We start from the raw sequence: 18348 nt of genomic DNA, 5'->3' as shown, positions 1-18348 counted from the left end.
TGGCGCAATATCTGTCTAGTTTCTTGTTGAGACGAGACGCCATCATGTCCACCTTTGGTTTTTCCCAACGGTTTACAATCACGTGGAAGACTTCTGGGTGAAGTCCCCACTCCCCCGGGTGGAGGTCGTGTCTGCTGAGGAAGTCTGCTTCCCAGTTGTCCACTCCCGGAATGAACACCGCTGACAGTGCTGTCACATGATTTTCCGCCCAGCGAAGAATTCTTGCAGCTTCTGCCATTGCCCTCCTGCTTCTTGTGCCGCCCTGTCTGTTTACGTGGGCGACTGCCGTGATGTTGTCCGATTGGATCAAAACCGACTGACCCTGAAGCAGAGGCCTTGCTTGACTTAGGGCATTGTAAATTGCCCTTAGTTCCAGGATATTTATGTGAAGAGACGTTTCCATGCTTGACCACAAGCCCTGGAAGTTTCTTCCCTGTGTGCCTGCTCCCCAGCCTCTCAGGCTGGCATCCGTGGTCACCAGAATCCAGTCCTGAATGCCGAATCTGCGGCCCTCTAGAAGATGAGCACTCTGCAACCACCACAGGAGAGACACCCTTGTCCTTGGAGATAGGGTTATCCGCTGATGCATCTGAAGATGCGATCCGGACCATTTGTCCAGCAGATCCCACTGAAACGTTCTTGCATGGAATCTTCCGAATGGAATCGCTTCGTAAGAAGCCACCATCTTTCCCAGGACCCTTGTGCATTGATGCACTGACACTTGTCCTGGTTTCAGGAGGTTCCTGACTAGCTCGGATAACTCCCTGGCCTTCTCCTCCGGGAGAAACACCTTTTTCTGGACTGTGTCCAGAATCATCCCTAGGAACAGTAGACGTGTTGTTGGAATCAGCTGCGATTTTGGAATATTTAGAATCCACCCGTGCTGACGTAGCACCACCTGAGATAGTGCTACTCCGACCTCTAACTGTTCCCTGGACCTTGCCCTTATCAGGAGATCGTCCAAGTAAGGGATAATTAAGACGCCTTTTCTTCGAAGAAGAATCATCATTTCGGCCATTACCTTGGTAAAGACCCGTGGTGCCGTGGACAACCCAAACGGCAGCGTCTGAAACGGATAATGACAGTTCTGTACCACAAACCTGAGGTACCCTTGGTGAGAAGGGTAGATTGGGACATGGAGATAAGCATCTTTGATGTCCAGAGACACCATATAGTCCCCTTCTTCCAGGTTCGCTATCACTGCTCTGAGTGATTCCATCTTGAATTTGAACCTTTTTATGTAAGTGTTCAATGATTTCAGATTTAAAATCGGTCTCACCGAGCCGTCCGGCTTCGGTACCACAAACAGCGTGGAATAATACCCCTTTCCCTGTTGTAGGAGGGGTACCTTGATTATCACCTGCTGGGAATACAGCTTGTGAATAGCTTCCAATACTGCCTCCCTGTCGGAGGGAGACGTTGGTAGAGCAGACTTCAGGAACAGGCGAGGGGGAGACGTCTCGAATTCCAGTTTGTACCCCTGTGATACTACCTGCAGGATCCAGGGGTCCACTTGCGAGTGAGCCCACTGCGCGTTGAAATTTTTGAGACGGGCCCCCACCGTGCCTGAGTCCGCTTGTAAAGCCCCAGCGTCATGCTGAAGACTTGGCAGAAGCGGGGGAGGGCTTCTGATCCTGGGAAGAGGCTGCTTGCTGCAGTCTTTTTCCCCTTCCTCTGCCCCGGGGCAGAAATGAGTGGCCTTTTGCCCGCTTGCCCTTATGGGGACGAAAGGACTGAGTTTGAAAAGACGGTGTCTTTTTCTGCTGAGAGGTGACCTGGGGTAAAAAGGTGGATTTCCCAGCCGTCGCCGTGGCCACCAGGTCTGATAGACCGACCCCAAATAACTCCTCCCCTTTATACGGCAAAACTTCCATATGCCGTTTTGAATCCGCATCACCTGACCACTGTCGTGTCCATAAACTTCTTCTGGCAGAAATGGACAACGCACTTACTCTTGATGCCAGGGTGCAAATATCCCTCTGTGCATCTCGCATATATAGTAATGCATCCTTTAAATGCTCTATAGTCAATAATATACTGTCCCTATCCAGGGTATCAATATTTTCAGTCAGGGAATCCGACCAAGCCACTCCAGCACTGCACATCCAGGCTGAGGCGATTGCTGGTCGTAGTATAACACCAGTATGTGTGTATATACCTTTTAGGATATTTTCCAGCTTTCTATCAGCTGGTTCCTTGAGGGCGGCCGTATCAGGAGACGGTAACGCCACTTGTTTTGATAAGCGTGTGAGCGCCTTATCTACCCTAGGGGGTGTTTCCCAACGCGCCCTAACCTCTGGCGGGAAAGGGTATAATGCCAATAATTTATTAGAAATCAGCAGTTTTTTATCGGGGGAAACCCACGCTTTGTCACACACCTCATTTAATTCATCTGATTCAGGAAAAACTATGGGTAGTTTTTTCACACCCCACATAATACCCTTTTTTGTGGTACTTGTAGTATCAGAAATGTTCAAAGCCTCCTTCATTGCCGTGATCATAACGTGTGGCCCTACTGGACATTACGTTTGTCTCGTCACCGTCGACACTGGAGTCAGTATCCGTGTCTGGGTCTGTGTCGACCATCTGAGGTAACGGGCGCTTTAGAGCCCCTGACGGTGTTTGAGACGCCTGGACAGGCACTAACTGATTTGCCAGCTGTCTCATGTCGTCAACAGTTTTTTGCAAAGTGCTGACACTGTCACGTAATTCCTTCCATACGACCATCCAGTCAGGTGTCGACTCCCTAGGGGGTGACATCACTATTACAGGCAATTGCTCCGCCTCCACATCATTTTCCTCCTCATACATGTCGACACAATCGTACCGACACACAGCACACACACAGGGAATGCTCTGATAGAGGACAGGACCCCACGAGCCCTTTGGGGAGACAGAGGGAGAGTTTGCCAGCACACACCAGAGCGCTATATATATGCAGGGATAACCTTATATAAGTGTTTCTCCCTTCTATAGCTGCTGTATATGTATTTTCTGCCAATTAGTGCCCCCCCTCTCTTGTTTTACCCTGATTCTGTAGCAGGACTGCAGGGGAGAGTCAGGGAGCCTTCCTTCCAGCGGAACTGTGAGGGAAAATGGCGCTTGTGTGCTGAGGAGATAGGCTCCGCCCCCTTCACGGCGGCCTTTTCTCCCGCTTTTTTAGGAAAACTGGCAGGGGTGAAATGCATCCATATAGCTCAGGAGCTATATGTGATGTATTTCTTTAGCCATATAAGGTTTAAACATGTTTTATTGCGTCTCAGGGCGCTCCCCCCCAGCGCCCTGCACCCTCAGTGACCGGAGTGTGAAGTGTGCTGAGAGCAATGGCGCACAGCTGCAGTGCTGTGCGCTACCTTATTGAAGACAGGAACGTCTTCTGCCGCCGATTTTTCCGGACCTCTTCGCTCTTCTGGCTCTGTAAGGGGGCCGGCGGCGCGGCTCCGGGACCCATCCAGGCTGAACCTGTGATCGTCCCTCTGGAGCTAATGTCCAGTAGCCAAGAAGCCCAATCCACTCTGCAGTCAGGTGAGTTCGCTTCTTCTCCCTTTAGTCCCACGATGCAGTGAGCCTGTTGCCAGCAGGTCTCACTGAAAATAAAAAAACCTATTTAAAACTTTTACTCTAAGCAGCTCTGGAGAGCTACCTAGCATGCACCCTTCTCGGCCGGGCACAAAAATCTAACTGAGGCTTGGAGGAGGGTCATAGGGGGAGGAGCCAGTGCACACCAGGTGACCTAAAAGCTTTTACTTTTGTGCCCAGTCTCCTGCGGAGCCGCTATTCCCCATGGTCCTTACGGAGTTCCCAGCATCCACTAGGACGTCAGAGAAACTACTGGTAGTTCTCTCACCAAACATAGTACCCTTTTTTGTGGTACCTGGGGTATTATCAGAAATGTGTAATACATTTTTCATTGTCTCAATCATGTAACGGGTGGACCTATTGGAGGGTACACTAGTCTCATCGTCGTCGACACTGGAGTCGGTATCCGTGTCGACATCTGTGTCTGTCACCTGAGGTAGCGGGCGTTTTAAGGCCCCTGATGACAACTGAGACAGGCACAAGCTGAGTAGCCGGCTGTCCTATGTCGTCAAACCTTTTATGTAAGGAGTTGACACGGTCACGTAATTCCTTCCATAAGTCCATCCACACCGGTGTCGACCCCGCAGGGGATGACATCACATTCACAGGCATTTGCTCCGCCTCCACATCATTATCCTCCTCATACATGTCGACACAGCAGTACCGACACACAGCACACACACAGGGCATGCTCTGACAGAGGACAGGACCCCACAAAGCCCTTTGGGGAGACAGAGGGAGAGTATGCCAGCACACACCAGAGCGCTATATATCACAGGGATATCACCTATAGAGAGTGTTTTCCCTTACAGCTGCATTATTATAATATACTGCGCCTAATTTTTGTGCCCCCCCCCCCCCTCTTTTTAACCCTTTCTGTAGTGCAGGACTGCAGGGGAGAGCCAGGGAGCGATCCTTCCAGCGGAGCTGTGAGGGAAAATGGCGCCAGTGTGCTGAGGGAGATGGCTCCGCCCCTTTTTCGTCTGGCTTTCTCCCGCTGTTTTTGTAATTCTGGCAGGGGTATTTTTACACCTATATAGCCCCTGGGGTTATATATGGTGTTAGTTTTGCCAGCCAAGGTGTAAATATTGCTGCTCATGGCGCCCCCCCACAGCTCCCTGCACCCATCAGTGACCGCAGTGTGTGGTGTGCATGAGGAGCAATGGCGCACAGCTGCAGTGCCGTGCGCTACCTTGGAGAAGACAGAAGTCTTCAGCCGCCGATTTTCCGGACCTTCTTGCTTCTGGCTCTGTAAAGGGGACGGCGGTGCGACTCCGGACGACGAGGTTGGGTCCTGTGTGCGATCCCTCTGGAGCTAATGGTGTCCAGTAGCCTAAGAAGCCCAAGCTACCACCAGTTAGGTAGGTTCGCTTCTTCTCCTCTTAGTCCCTCGTTGCAGTGAGCCTGTTGCCAGCAAGTCTCACTGTAAAATAAAAAACCTAAACTATACTTTCTTTCTAGGAGCTCAGGAGAGCCCCTAGTGTGCATCCAGCTCGGACGGGCACAGAAATCTAACTGGGGCTTGGAGGAGGGTCATCGGGGGAGGAGCCAGTGCACACCAGATAGTCCTAAATCTTTCTTTAGATGTGCCCAGTCTCCTCCGGAGCCGTCTATTCCCCATGGTCCTTACGGAGTTCCCAGCATCCACTAGGATGTCAGAGAAATCTTACTTTATAGGTTTTATTTTTCACCTACTCCAGCAATTAGGCTCCTAGGCTTAAACCCCTCCCCCTCCCCTCACCACGGCCCCTGTGTAATAACATCTGTGCATTAGTCAGGTTTGTAGGCCTACGGTAGAACTGAAATCGCTTCTATTGGCAAATGGCACAGTTATTTACTGTACATTCACAGGCAGGGCATCTATCCTCGTGTCTCTCCATTCTGATAGTTATTTGGGTAAAAAGTAAATCTGAGGGATTGTGCAAACATAAGAGCGTCATAATTTATTCTAAGTGTTGATTTAAAAAAATAAGACTACTATATGTTAAATGTGTTACTTAAAAATGGCATTTCATTATGATAAATAACACAATGTAAGATATGGGAATCAAAAAGCCAATAGTCAAACTATAGAACAGGGTTTCCCAAATCCAGTCCTCACCCACCCCTAGCAATTTGTGTGTAATTCAATAAGGTTGGACTGGAATTTGGTATTTTCTGAATTATTTAAAACCTTTGCTTTATGTGAATTTATCTTTTAGAGGTTGGACTAATTGATCTAGTTGCATTAAGGGGGCAGATTCAAATAAGTGTGAGCAGCTTGTGTTGTAAATTCATCCTGCCATTACGGTAAGCTGATTCTGCGCAGCCTCCTGTGAGTTAGCGCACGGAGACGCCAAAACAGGTGCTGGAGACTCTACCACGCTTAGCTGATTCTGCACCAAAGTCTATAGGGAGAGGCTTGCTCCAGATAACAATGAGATGTGTTTCCTATCTTTCTGCCTTTTCATGGGTTTCTTGCTCCTCTTAAAAGTAGACTGCACCTATACTGTGGAGGCAGCCATTTTACCGGCCTACCCCTGTATTGAAAACTCAGTGCCTCAGCCTGCGAAATGCCTGCTGTATTTAGGTGACTGCTCTAATTTAAATGAGGACCCCAGTCTCACAAATCCTTTAATCTATCCATATATACTGTGCTAGGTAGAATTAAACACAGAAAAAGCTAGTCCGTTACAGTGCCTGCCGGTGACTTACCGCATAAGAATAAAGCACGGCTATGATTCCGGTGAAAAAGCAGCAGAAAAACGTGACCAGCACGGACGCCACCATGTGATCATTAATCCTCACTTTTGGCTGCACAGGCGACTTTCTCAGCGAGCCGTCATCCTGCAGGGAGGCAATGTCTCAGTCAGTGAGCACAAGCAGGTGGTGGTGAAAATAAAAGGGCTCTAATACATAGAAGCAAAGAATGTGATGGCAGGTAAGAACACCTGACCCATCTCGTCTGCCCTGAACACAGGTACGTGCAAACACTTAGGTTACATTTTTTGTGCGGGAGCCAGTTACCCTACCAGTATATTTTTGGACAGTGGGAGGAAACTCAATCAAGCACGGGGAAAATATACAAACTCCACACAGTATGGGCCGGCATCCGGACTCCAGGTCGACAACAAAAATGTCGACACACATTAGGTCGCCGCCAATTGGTCGACACACCTAAGGTCGAAATGGGCGAAAGCTCGACAGGAACAAGGTCATGAGTATTTTACGATTTTTTTCTTTTTTGGAACCTTTTCATACTTAACGATCCACGTGGACTACGATTGGAACGGTAATCTGTGCCGAGCAAAGCGGAAGCGGAGCGAAGGCACCATGCCCGAAGCATGGCGAGTGAAGGCGGTGCATTAATTGGGGTTCCCAGTCACTGTACGAAGAAAATGACAAAAAACAAAAAAACAAAACTCATGTCGACCTTTTCCCATGTCGACCTAAGGTGTGTCGACCAATTTGCGTCGACCTAAGGTGTGTCAACCTTTTTGTTGTCGACCTGGAGTCCCAGACCCATATGGGCCATGGTCAAAAGTCACAATCATTGCAATGCATTAATGCCTTACACCCCAGTATTCTCCCTAGCTCCTAGGTGAAGCTGTGATTGGCTGAATATTGGTTCAATTCACAAAAGAGTCTTCATTATACAATGTGTACAGCAAGTGTCAAGTAACATTCTGCATTCTCCCTGCGCACAATTTCCCCACAGCGGTGAATGGACCAATAAGAAAGGTTGTAGTAGGTATAATAAAATAAGAATTTACTCACCGGTAATTCTATTTCTCGTAGTCCGTAGTGGATGCTGGGAACTCCGTAAGGACCATGGGGAATAGCGGGCTCCGAAGGAGACTGGGCACATCTAAGAAAGAATTAGGACTACCTGGTGTGCACTGGCTCCTCCCTCTATGCCCCACCTCCAGACCTCAGTTAGGAAACTGTGCCCGGAAGAGCTGACACAATAAGGAAAGGATTTGGAATCCCGGGTAAGACTCATACCAGCCACACCAATCACACCGTACAACTCGTGATACTATACCCAGTTAACAGCATGAATAACAACTGAGCCTCTCAACAGATGGCTCCAAACAATAACCCTTTAGTTAAGCAATAACTATATACAAGTATTGCAGACAATCCACACTTGGGATGGGCGCCCAGCATCCACTACGGACTACGAGAAATAGAATTACCGGTGAGTAAATTCTTATTTTCTCCGACGTCCTGGTGGATGCTGGGAACTCCGTAAGGACCATGGGGATTATACCAAAGCTCCCAAACGGGCGGGAGAGTGCGGATGACTCTGCAGCACCGAATGAGCAAACTCAAGGTCCTCCTCAGCCAGGGTATCAAACTTGTAGAATTTTGCAAATGTGTTTGACCCCGACCAAGTAGCAGCTCGGCAAAGTTGTAAAGCAGAGACCCCTCAGGCAGCCGCCCATGAAGAGCCCACCTTCCTCGTGGAATGGGCTTTCACTGATTTAGGATGCGGCAGTCCGGCCGCAGAATGTGCAAGCTGAATCGTGCTACAGATCCAACGAGCAATAGTCTGCTTTGAAGCAGGAGCACCCAGCTTGTTGGGTGCATACAGGATAAACAGCGAGTCAGTTTTCCTGATTCTAGCCGTCCTGGAAACATACATTTTCAGGGCCCTGACTACATCCAGCAACTTGGAATCCTCCAAGTCCCGTGTAGCCGCAGGCACCACAATAGGTTGGTTCAAATGAAACGCTGAAACCACCTTAGGAAGAAATTGGGGACGAGTGCTCAATTCCGCCCTATCCATATGGAAAATGATATAAGGGCTTTTACATGACAAAGCCGCCAATTCTGACACCCGCCTGGCCGAAGCCAGGGCCAACAGCATGACCACTTTCCACGTGAGATTTTAGCTCCACGGTTTTAAGGGGCTCGCTCAAACCAATGCGACTTAAGGAAATTCAACACCACGTTGAGATCCCAAGGTGCCACTGGAGGCACAAAAGGGGGCTGAATATGCAGCACTCCTTTAACAAAAGTCTGAACTTCAGGCAGTGAAGCCAGTTCTTTTTGGAAGAAAATCGACAGAGCCGAAATCTTGACCTTAATGGAACCCAATTTTAGGCCCATAGTCACCCTTGACTGTAGGAAGTGCAGAAATCGACCCAGCTGAAATTCCTCCGTTGGGGCCTTCCTGGCCTCACACCAAGCAACATATTTCCGCCATATGCGGTGATAATGTTTTGCGGTCACATCCTTCCTAGCTTTAATCAGCGTAGGAATGACTTCCTCCGGAATGCCCTTTTCCTTTAAGATCCGGTGTTCAACCGCCATGCCGTCAAACGCAGCCGCGCTAAGTCTTGGAACAGACCAGGCCCCTGCTGCAGCAGGTCCTGTCTGAGCGGCAGAGGCCATGGGTTCTCTGAGATCATTTCTTGAAGTTCTGGGTACCAAGCTCTTCTTGGCCAATCCGGAACAATGAGTAAAGTTCTTACTCTTCTCCTTCTTATTATCCTCAGTACCTTGGGTATGAGAGGAAGAGGAGGGAACACATAAACCGACTGGTACACCCATGGTGTCACTAGAGCGTCGACAGCTATCGCCTGAGGGTCCCTTGACCTGGCGCAATATCTTTTCAGCTTTTTTTTCATGTCCACCTGTGGTCTTTCCCAACGGTTTACAATCATTTTGAAGACTTCTGGATGAAGTCCCCACTCTCCCGGGTGGAGGTTGTGTCTGCTGAGGAAGTCTGCTTCCCAGTTGTCCACTCCCGGAATGAACACTGCTGACAGTGCTAACACGTGATTTTCCGCCCATCGGAGAATCCTTGTGGCTTCTGCCATCGCCATCCTGCTTCTTGTGCCGCCCTGTCGGTTTACATGGGTGACCGCCGTGATGTTGTCTGACTGGATCAGCACCGGCTGGTTTTGAAGCAGGGGTCTTGCCTGACTTAGGGCATTGTAAATGGCCCTTAGTTCCAGAATATTTAGGTGAAGGTTAGTCTCCTGGCTTGACCATAGTCCTTGGAAGTTTCTCCCTGTGTGACTGCCCCGCAGCCTCGAAGGCTGGCATCCGTGGTCACCAGGACCCAGTCCTGTATGCCGAATCTGCGGCCCTCTAGAAGATGAGCCCTCTGCAGCCACCACAGCAGAGACACCCCAGTCCTTGGAGACAGGGTGATCAGCCGATCCATCTGAAGATGCGATCCGGACCACTTGTCCAACAGATCCCACTGAAAGATCCTGGCATGGAACCTGCCGAATGGAATTGCTTCGTAAGAAGCTACCATCTTTCCCAGGACTCGCGTGTAGTGATGCACCGACACCTGTTTCGGTTTTAGGAGGTCTCTGACTAGAGATGACAGCTCCTTGGCTTTCTCCTCCAGGAGAAACACTTTTTTCTGGTCTGTGTCCAGAACCATCCCCAGGAACAGTAGACGTGTCGTAGGAACCAGCTGCGACTTTGGAATATTCAGAATCCAGCCGTGCTGTTGTAGCACTTCCCGAGATAGTGCTACTCCGACCAACAACTGCTCCCTGGACCTCGCCTTTATAAGGAGATCGTCCAAGTACGGGATAATTAAAAATCCTTTTTCCGAAGGAGTATCATCATTTCGGCCATTACCTTGGTGAACACCCTCGGTGCTGTGGACAGACCAAACGGCAACGTCTAGAAATTGGTAATGACAGTCCTGTACCACAAATCTGAGGTACTCTTTGTGAGGAGGGTAAATGGGGACATGCAGGTAAGCATTCTTGATGTCCAGTGATACCATGTAATCCCCTTCGTCCAGGCTTGCAATAACCGCCCTGAGCGATTCCATCTTGAACTTGAACCTTCTTATATAAGTGTTCAAGGATTTCAAATTTAAAATGGGTCTCACCGAACCGTCCGGTTTCGGTACCACAAACATTGTGGAATAGTAACCCCGTCCTTGTTGAAGGAGGGGCACCTTGATTATCACCTGCTGAGAATACAGCTTGTGAATCGCCTCCAGCACTGCCTCCCTGTCTGGGGGAGTTGTTGGTAAGGCAGATTTGAAGAAACGGCGAGGGGGAGACGTCTCGAATTGCAGCTTGTAGCCCTGAGATACCACTTGTAGAATCCAGGGATCCACCCGTGAGCGAGCCCACTGGTCGCTGAAGTGTCTGAGACGGGTCCCCACCGCACCTGGCTCCGCCTGTGGAGCCCCAGCGTCATGCGGTGGACTTAGAGGAAGCGGGGGAGGACCTTTTTTCCTGGGAACTGGCTGTATGTTGCAGCTTTTTCCCTCTACCTCTGCCTCTGGGCAGAAAGGACGCGCCTCTAACCCGCTTGCCTTTCTGGGGCCGAAAGGACTGTACCTGATAATACGGTGCTTTCTTTGGCTGTGAGGGAACATGGGGTAAAAATGTCGACTTCCCAGCTGTTGCTGTGGAAACTAGGTCCGAGAGACCGTCCCCAAACAATTCCTCACCCTTGTAAGGCAAAACCTCCATGTGCCTTTTAGAATCTGCATCACCTGTCCACTGCCGAGTCCACAATACTCTCCTGGCAGAGATGGACATTGCATTAATTCTAGATGCCAGTCGGCAAATATCCCTCTGTGCATCTCTCATGTATAAGACTGCGTCTTTAATATGCTCTATGGTTAGCAATATAGTGTCCCTGTCTAGAGTATCAATATTTTCAGACAGGGAATCTGACCACGCAGCTGCAGCACTGCACATCCATGCTGAAGCAATAGCCGGTCTCAGTATAATACCTGAGTGTGTATACACAGACTTCAGGATAGCCTCCTGCTTTCTATCAGCAGGCTCCTTTAAGGCGGCCGTGTACGGAGACAGTAGTGCCACCTTCTTTGATAGACGTGTGAGCGCTTTATCCACCCTAGGGGATGTCTCCCAACGTATCCTGTCCTCTGGCGGGAAAGGGTACGCCATTAGTTACTTTTTAGAAACCACAAGTTTCTTATCGGGGGAAGCCCATGCTGCTTCACACACTTCATTTAACTCATCTGATGGGGGAAAAACCACTGGCAGCTTTTTCTCCCCAAACATAATACCCTTTTTTGTGGTACCTGGGGTAACGTCAGAAATGTGCAACACATTTTTCATTGTCGCAATCATGTAACGTGTGGCTCTATTGGAATGTACACTAATCTCATCGTCGTCGACACTGGAGTCAGTATCCGTGTCGACATCTGTGTCTGCCATCTGAGGTAGCGGGCGTTTTTCAGCCCCTGATGGCTTTTGAGACGCCTGGGCAGGCACGGGCTGAGAAGCCGGCTGTCCCACATCTGCTATGTCGTCAAACCTCTTATGTAAGGAGTTGACACTGTCGCGTGATTCCTTATACATATCCATCCACTCAGGTGGGTGTCGACCCCGCAGGGGGTGACATCACATTTATCGGCACCTGCTCCGCCTCCACATAAGCCTCCTCATCAAACATGTCGACACAGCCGTACCGACACACCGCACGCACACACAGGGAATACTCTGAGGACAGGACCCCACAAAGTCTTTTGGGGAGACAGAGATAGAGTATGCCAGCACACACCAGAGCGCTATGAAAATCAGGGAGTTACACTACACCAGTGATTTACCCTATAGCTGCTATATATATATATATATATATATATAGTGTATTTGCGCCTAAATTTAGTGCCCCCCCCCCCCTCTCTTTTTTACCGTAGAGTGCCTGGAACTGCAGGGGAGAGCCTGGGGAGCGATCCTTCCAGCGGAGCTGTGAGAGGAAATGGCGCCAGTGTGCTGAGGGAGATAGCCCCGCCCCTTTTCAGCGGACTTTTCCCGCATTTATAAAAATAATGTGGCAGGGGTATTTTTCACATATATAGCCTCCCATATATGACTATATTATGTGGTATTTGCCAGCAAGGTACTCTAATTTCAGCCCAGGGCGCCCCCCCCCAGCGCCCTGCACCCATCAGTGACCGGAGTATGTGGTGTGCACAGGGAGCAATGGCGAACAGCTGCAGTGCTGTGCGCTACCTTAATGAAGACCGGAGTCTTCAGCCGCCGATTTCCACGAAGATCTTCTTGCTTCTGGCTCTGCAAGGGGGACGGCGGCGCAGCTCCGGGACCGAACGACCGAGGCTGGGCCTGTGTTCGATCCCTCTGGAGCTAATGGTGTCCAGTAGCCTAGAAGCCCAAGCTAGCTGCAAGCAGGTAGGTTCGCTTCTCTCCCCTAAGTCCCTCGTAGCAGTGAGTCTGTTGCCAGCAGATCTCACTGAAAATAAAAAACCTAAAATATACTTTCTTTTCTAAGAGCTCAGGAGTGCCCCTAGTGTGCAACCAGCTCGGCCGGGAGGAGGGTCATAGAGGGAGGAGCCAGTGCACACCAGGTAGTCCTAATTCTTTCTTCGATGTGCCCAGTCTCCTTCGGAGCCCGCTATTCCCCATGGTCCTTACGAAGTTCCCAGCATCCACTAGGACGTCAGAGAAACACTATTGTCCTGATACAGAGGTAGGTGCTAATTGCGCCGATTGTTACATCTTTGTACGCAGCAATGTGACCAGATATGCAGATATGCAAGTGTCGCCGGCACAGACATTTGTACGGAGACACCCACCACCGGCTTCTCAGATCCGCCGCCTGCCTGTGTACAAAGGCACATCATCTGGCAATCCTATGGTTGTTCAGAATGCACAGCCCAAGTAAGACGCCAGGACCAGTATCACTGTGAAAGACTCAGTCGCCGACTGTGACACGCCCTGACATGCCTGCATTTCTCTCTTCACACCTCTGCTACCGGTCCTAACCCACACTAAAAGTACCATTGCGGCACATGCACACTAGCAAAAAATAAGAATTTACTCACCGGTAATTCTATTTCTCGTAGTCCGTAGTGGATGCTGGGGACTCCGTAAGGACCATGGGGAATAGACGGCTCCGCAGGAGACTGGGCACATCTAAAGAAAGATTTAGGACTATCTGGTGTGCACTGGCTCCTCCCCCTATGACCCTCCTCCAAGCCTCAGTTAGGACACTGTGCCCGGAAGAGCTGACACAATAAGGAAGGATTTTGAATCCCGGGTAAGACTCATACCAGCCACACCAATCACACCATATAACTCGTGATAGGAACCCCGGTTAACAGTATGATAACAATGGAGCCTCTGAATAGACGGCTCGCAATAACAACCCGATTTGTGTAACAATAACTATTTACAAGTATTGCAGACAATCCGCACTTGGGATGGGCGCCCAGCATCCACTACGGACTACGAGAAATAGAATTACCGGTGAGTAAATTCTTATTTTCTCTGACGTTCTAGTGGATGCTGGGGACTCCGAAAGGACCATGGGGATTATACCAAAGCTCCCAAACGGGCGGGAGAGTGCGGATGACTCTGCAGCACCGAATGAGAGAACTCCAGGTCCTCCTCAGCCAGGGTATCAAATTTATAAAATTTTGCAAACGTGTTTGCCCCTGACCAAGTAGCAGCTCGGCAAAGTTGTAAAGCCGAGACCCCTCGGGCAGCCGCCCAAGATGAGCCCACCTTCCTTGTGGAATGGGCTTTTACAGATTTAGACTGCGGTAGTCCCACCGCAGAATGCACCAGCTGAATAGTGCTACAAATCCAGCGCGCGATGGTTTGCTTAGAAGCAGGTGCACCCAGCTTGTTGGGTGCCTATAGAATAAACAGCGAGTCAGTTTTCCTGACTCCAGCCGTCCTGGAAATATAAATTTTCAGGGCCCCGACTACGTCCAGTAACTTGGAATCCTCCAAGTCCCTAGTAGCCGCAGGCACCACAATAGGTTGGTTCAAGTGAAAAGCTGATACCACCTTCGGGAGAAACTGAGGACGAGTCCTCAACTCTGCCCTATCCATATGGAAAATCAGATATGGGCTTTTACAGGACAAAGCCGCCAATTCTGACACACGCCTGGCCGAAGCCAGAGCCAACAGTATAACCACTTTCCACGGGAGATATTTCAAATCCACAGTCTTAAGTGGATCAAACCAATGTGATTTCAGGAACTCCAAAACCACATTGAGATCCCAAGGTGCCACTGGGGGCACAAAAGGAGGCTGAATATGCAGAACTCCTTTGACAAATGTCTGAACTTCAGGCAGTGAAGCCAGTTCTTTCTGGAAGAAAATCGACAGGGCCGAAATCTGGACCTTAATGGACCCCAATTTGAGGCCCAACGTCACTCCTGCTTGCATGAAATGCAGGAATCGACCCAGTTGAAATTCCTCCGTTGGGGCCTTCTTGGCCTCACACCAAGCAACATATTTCCGCCAAATGCGGTGATAATGTTTTGCGGTGACATCCTTCCTGGCTTTGATCAGGGTAGGGATGACTTCCTCCGGAATGCCCTTTTCCTTTAGGATCCGGTGTTCAACCGCCATGCCGTCAAACGTAGCCGCGGTAAGTCTTGGAACAGACAGGGTCCCTGCTGCAGCAGGTCTTGTCTGAGCGGCAGAGGCCAAGGGTCCTCTGCAAGCATCTCTTGAAGTTCCGGGTACCAAGCTCTTCTTGGCCAATCCGGAACCACGAGTATAGTTTTCACTCCTCGCCTTCTTATTATTCTCAGTACCTTGGGAATGAGAGGCACAGGAGGAAACACATAAACCGACTGGTACACCCATGGTGTTACTAGAGCGTCCACAGCGATCGCCTGAGGGTCCCTTGACCTGGCGCAATATCTTTTTAGCTTTTTGTTGAGGCGGGACGCCATCATGTCCACCTGTGGTCTTTCCCAACGGTTTACCAGCATTTGGAAGACTTCTGGATGAAGTCCCCATTCTCCCGGGTGGAGGTCGTGCCTGCTGAGGAAGTCTGCTTCCCAGTTGTCCACTCCCGGAATGAACACTGCTGTCAGTGCTAACACATGATTCTCTGCCCATCGGAGAATCCTTGTGGCTTCTGCCATTGCCCTCCTGCTTCTTGTGCCGCCCTGTCTGTTTACATGGGCGACCGCCGTGATGTTGTCTGTTTGGATCAGTACCGGCTGGTTCTGAAGCAGGGGCCTTGCTTGGCTTAGGGCATTGTAAATGGCCCTTAGCTCCAGAATATTTATGTGAAGTGAAATCTCCTGATTTGACCACAGTCCTTGGAAATTTCTTCCCTGTGTGACTGCACCCCAGCCCCGAAGGCTGGCATCCGTGGTCACCAGGATCCAGTCCTGTATTCCAAATCTGCGGCCCTCTAGTAGATGAGCCCTCTGCAGCCACCACAGCAGCGACACCTTGGTTCTTGCCGACAGGGTTATCCGCTGTTGCATCTGGAGATGGGACCCGGACCATTTGTCCAACAGGTCCCACTGGAAAGTCCTTGCGTGGAACCTTCCGAATGGAATTGCTTCGTTCGAAGCTACCATTTTTCCCAGGACTCGTGTGCATTGATGTACCGACACCTGTCCCGGTTTTAGGATGTCTCTGACTAGAGATGACAACTCCTCGGCTTTTTCCACTGGAAGAAACACTTTTTTCTGGTCTGTGTCCAGAATCATTCCCAGGAACAGAAGACGTGTCGTCGGGACCAGCTGTGACTTTGGAATATTGAGAATCCAGCCGTGCTGTTGCAGCACTTCCCGAGAAAGTTCTACCCCCACTACCAACTGTTCCTTGGACCTCGCCTTTATCAGGAGATCGTCCAAGTACGGGATAATTAAAACTCCTTTCTCTGACGTCCTAGTGGATGCTGGGGACTCCGTTAGGACCATGGGGAATAGCGGCTCCGCAGGAGACTGGGCACAAAAGTAAAGCTTTAGAACTACCTGGTGTGCACTGGCTCCTCCCCCTATGACCCTCCTCCAAGCCTCAGTTAGATTTTTGTGCCCGAACGAGAAGGGTGCACACTAGGTGGCTCTCCTGAGCTGCTTAGTGAAAAGTTTAGTTTTAGGTTTTTTATTTTCAGTGAGACCTGCTGGCAACAGGCTCACTGCATCGAGGGACTAAGGGGAGAAGAAGCGAACTCACCTGCGTGCAGAGTGGATTGGGCTTCTTAGGCTACTGGACATTAGCTCCAGAGGGACGATCACAGGCCCAGCCATGGATGGGTCCCAGAGCCGCGCCGCCGGCCCCCTTACAGAGCCAGAAGACAGAAGAGGTCCGGAAAATCGGCGGCAGAAGACGTCCTGTCTTCAACAAGGTAGCGCACAGCACTGCAGCTGTGCGCCATTGCTCTCAGCACACTTCACACTCCGGTCACTGAGGGTGCAGGGCGCTGGGAGGGGGGGCGCCCTGAGACGCAATAAAAACACCTTGGATGGCAAAAAAAAAAATGCATCACATATAGCTCCTGGGCTATATGGATGAATTTAACCCCTGCCAGAATACATAGAAAAACGGGAGATAAGGCCGCCGATAAGGGGGCGGAGCCTATCTCCTCAGCACACTGGCGCCATTTTCCCTCACAGCTCCGTTGGAGGGAAGCTCGCTGGCTCTCCCCTGCAGTCACTACACTACATAAAGGGTTAAAAAAGAGAGGGGGGCACTAATTACGCGCAGTATTAAAAGATACAGCAGCTATAAGGGGAAAAACACTTCTATAAGGTTATCCCTGTATATATATAGCGCTCTGGTGTGTGCTGGCAAACTCTCCCTCTGTCTCCCCAAAGGGCTAGTGGGGTCCTGTCCTCTATCAGAGCATTCCCTGTGTGTGTGCTGTATGTCGGTACGTTTTTGTCGACATGTATGAGGAGAAAAATGATGTGGAGACGGAGCAGATTGCCTGTAATAGTGATGTCACCCCCTAGGGGGTCGACACCTGAGTGGATGAACTGTTGGAAGGAGTGTCAGCTCTGTATAAAAGACAGTGGTTGAAATGAGACAGCCGGCTACTCAGCTTGTGCCTGTCCAGACGTCTCATAGGCCGTCAGGGGCTCTAAAGCGCCCGTTACCTCAGATGGCAGATATAGACGCCGACACGGATACTGACTCCAGTGTCGACGGTGAAGAGACAAATGTGACTTCCAGTAGGGCCACACGTTACATGATTGAGGCAATGAAAAATGTTTTACACATTTCTGATAATACGAGTACCACCAAAAAGGGGTATTATGTTCGGTGAGGAAAAACTACCTGTAGTTTTCCTGAATCTGAGAAATTAAATGAGGTGTGTGATGAAGCGTGGGTTTCCCCCGATAACAACTGATAATTTCTAAAATGTTATTGGCATTATATCCTTTCCCGCCAGAGGTTAGGGTGCGTTGGGAAACACCCCCTAGGGTGGATAAAGCGCTCACACGCTTGTAAGAACAAGGGCTCTACCCTCTCCTGAGATGGCCGCCCTTAAGGATCCTGCTGATAGAAAGCAGGAGGGTATCCTAAAATGTATTTACACACATACTGGTGTTATACTGCGACCAGCAATCGCCTCAGCCTGGATGTGCAGTGCTGGGTTGGCGTGGTCGGATTCCCTGACTGAAAATACTGATACCCTAGATAGGGACAGTATATTATTGCCTATAGAGCATTTAAAAGATGCATTTCTATATATGCGTGATGCACAGCGGAATATTTGCCGACTGGCATCAAGTCTAAGTGCGTTGTCCATTTCTACCAGTAGAGGGTTATGGACACGACAGTGGTCAGGTGATGCGGATTCCAAACGGCATTTGGAAGTATTGCCTTAAGGGGAGGAGTTATTTGGGGTCAGTCTTTCAGACCTGGTGGCCACGGCAACAGCTGGGAAATCCACGTTTGTACCCCAGGTCGCCTCTCAACATAAGAAGACGCCGTATTATCAGGCGCAGTCTTTTCGTGGGCAAGCGGGCAAAAGGTTCCTCATTTCTGCCCCTTGACAGAGGGAGAGGAAAAAAGGCTGCAGAAATCAGCCAGTTCCTGG

At 50.0% G+C, this 18348-nt stretch overlaps 1 long non-coding RNA gene across 1 annotated transcript in view; it reads right to left on the bottom strand.

Annotated features, from left to right (window-relative positions):
- Positions 1-18348, bottom strand: part of LOC135040604 (uncharacterized) — a 112406-nt gene that overhangs the window by 47941 nt on the left and 46117 nt on the right. The window contains exon 2 of the long non-coding RNA XR_010234463.1: positions 6274-6405. This is a non-coding gene — a long non-coding RNA (uncharacterized LOC135040604). The remainder of the gene's footprint in view (positions 1-6273; positions 6406-18348) is intronic.

Source organism: Pseudophryne corroboree, unplaced genomic scaffold (assembly GCF_028390025.1).
Source record: "Pseudophryne corroboree isolate aPseCor3 unplaced genomic scaffold, aPseCor3.hap2 scaffold_754, whole genome shotgun sequence".
In the NCBI taxonomy this organism is placed as follows: domain Eukaryota; kingdom Metazoa; phylum Chordata; class Amphibia; order Anura; family Myobatrachidae; genus Pseudophryne; species Pseudophryne corroboree.
This window is presented reverse-complemented; position numbering and strand designations above follow the sequence as displayed.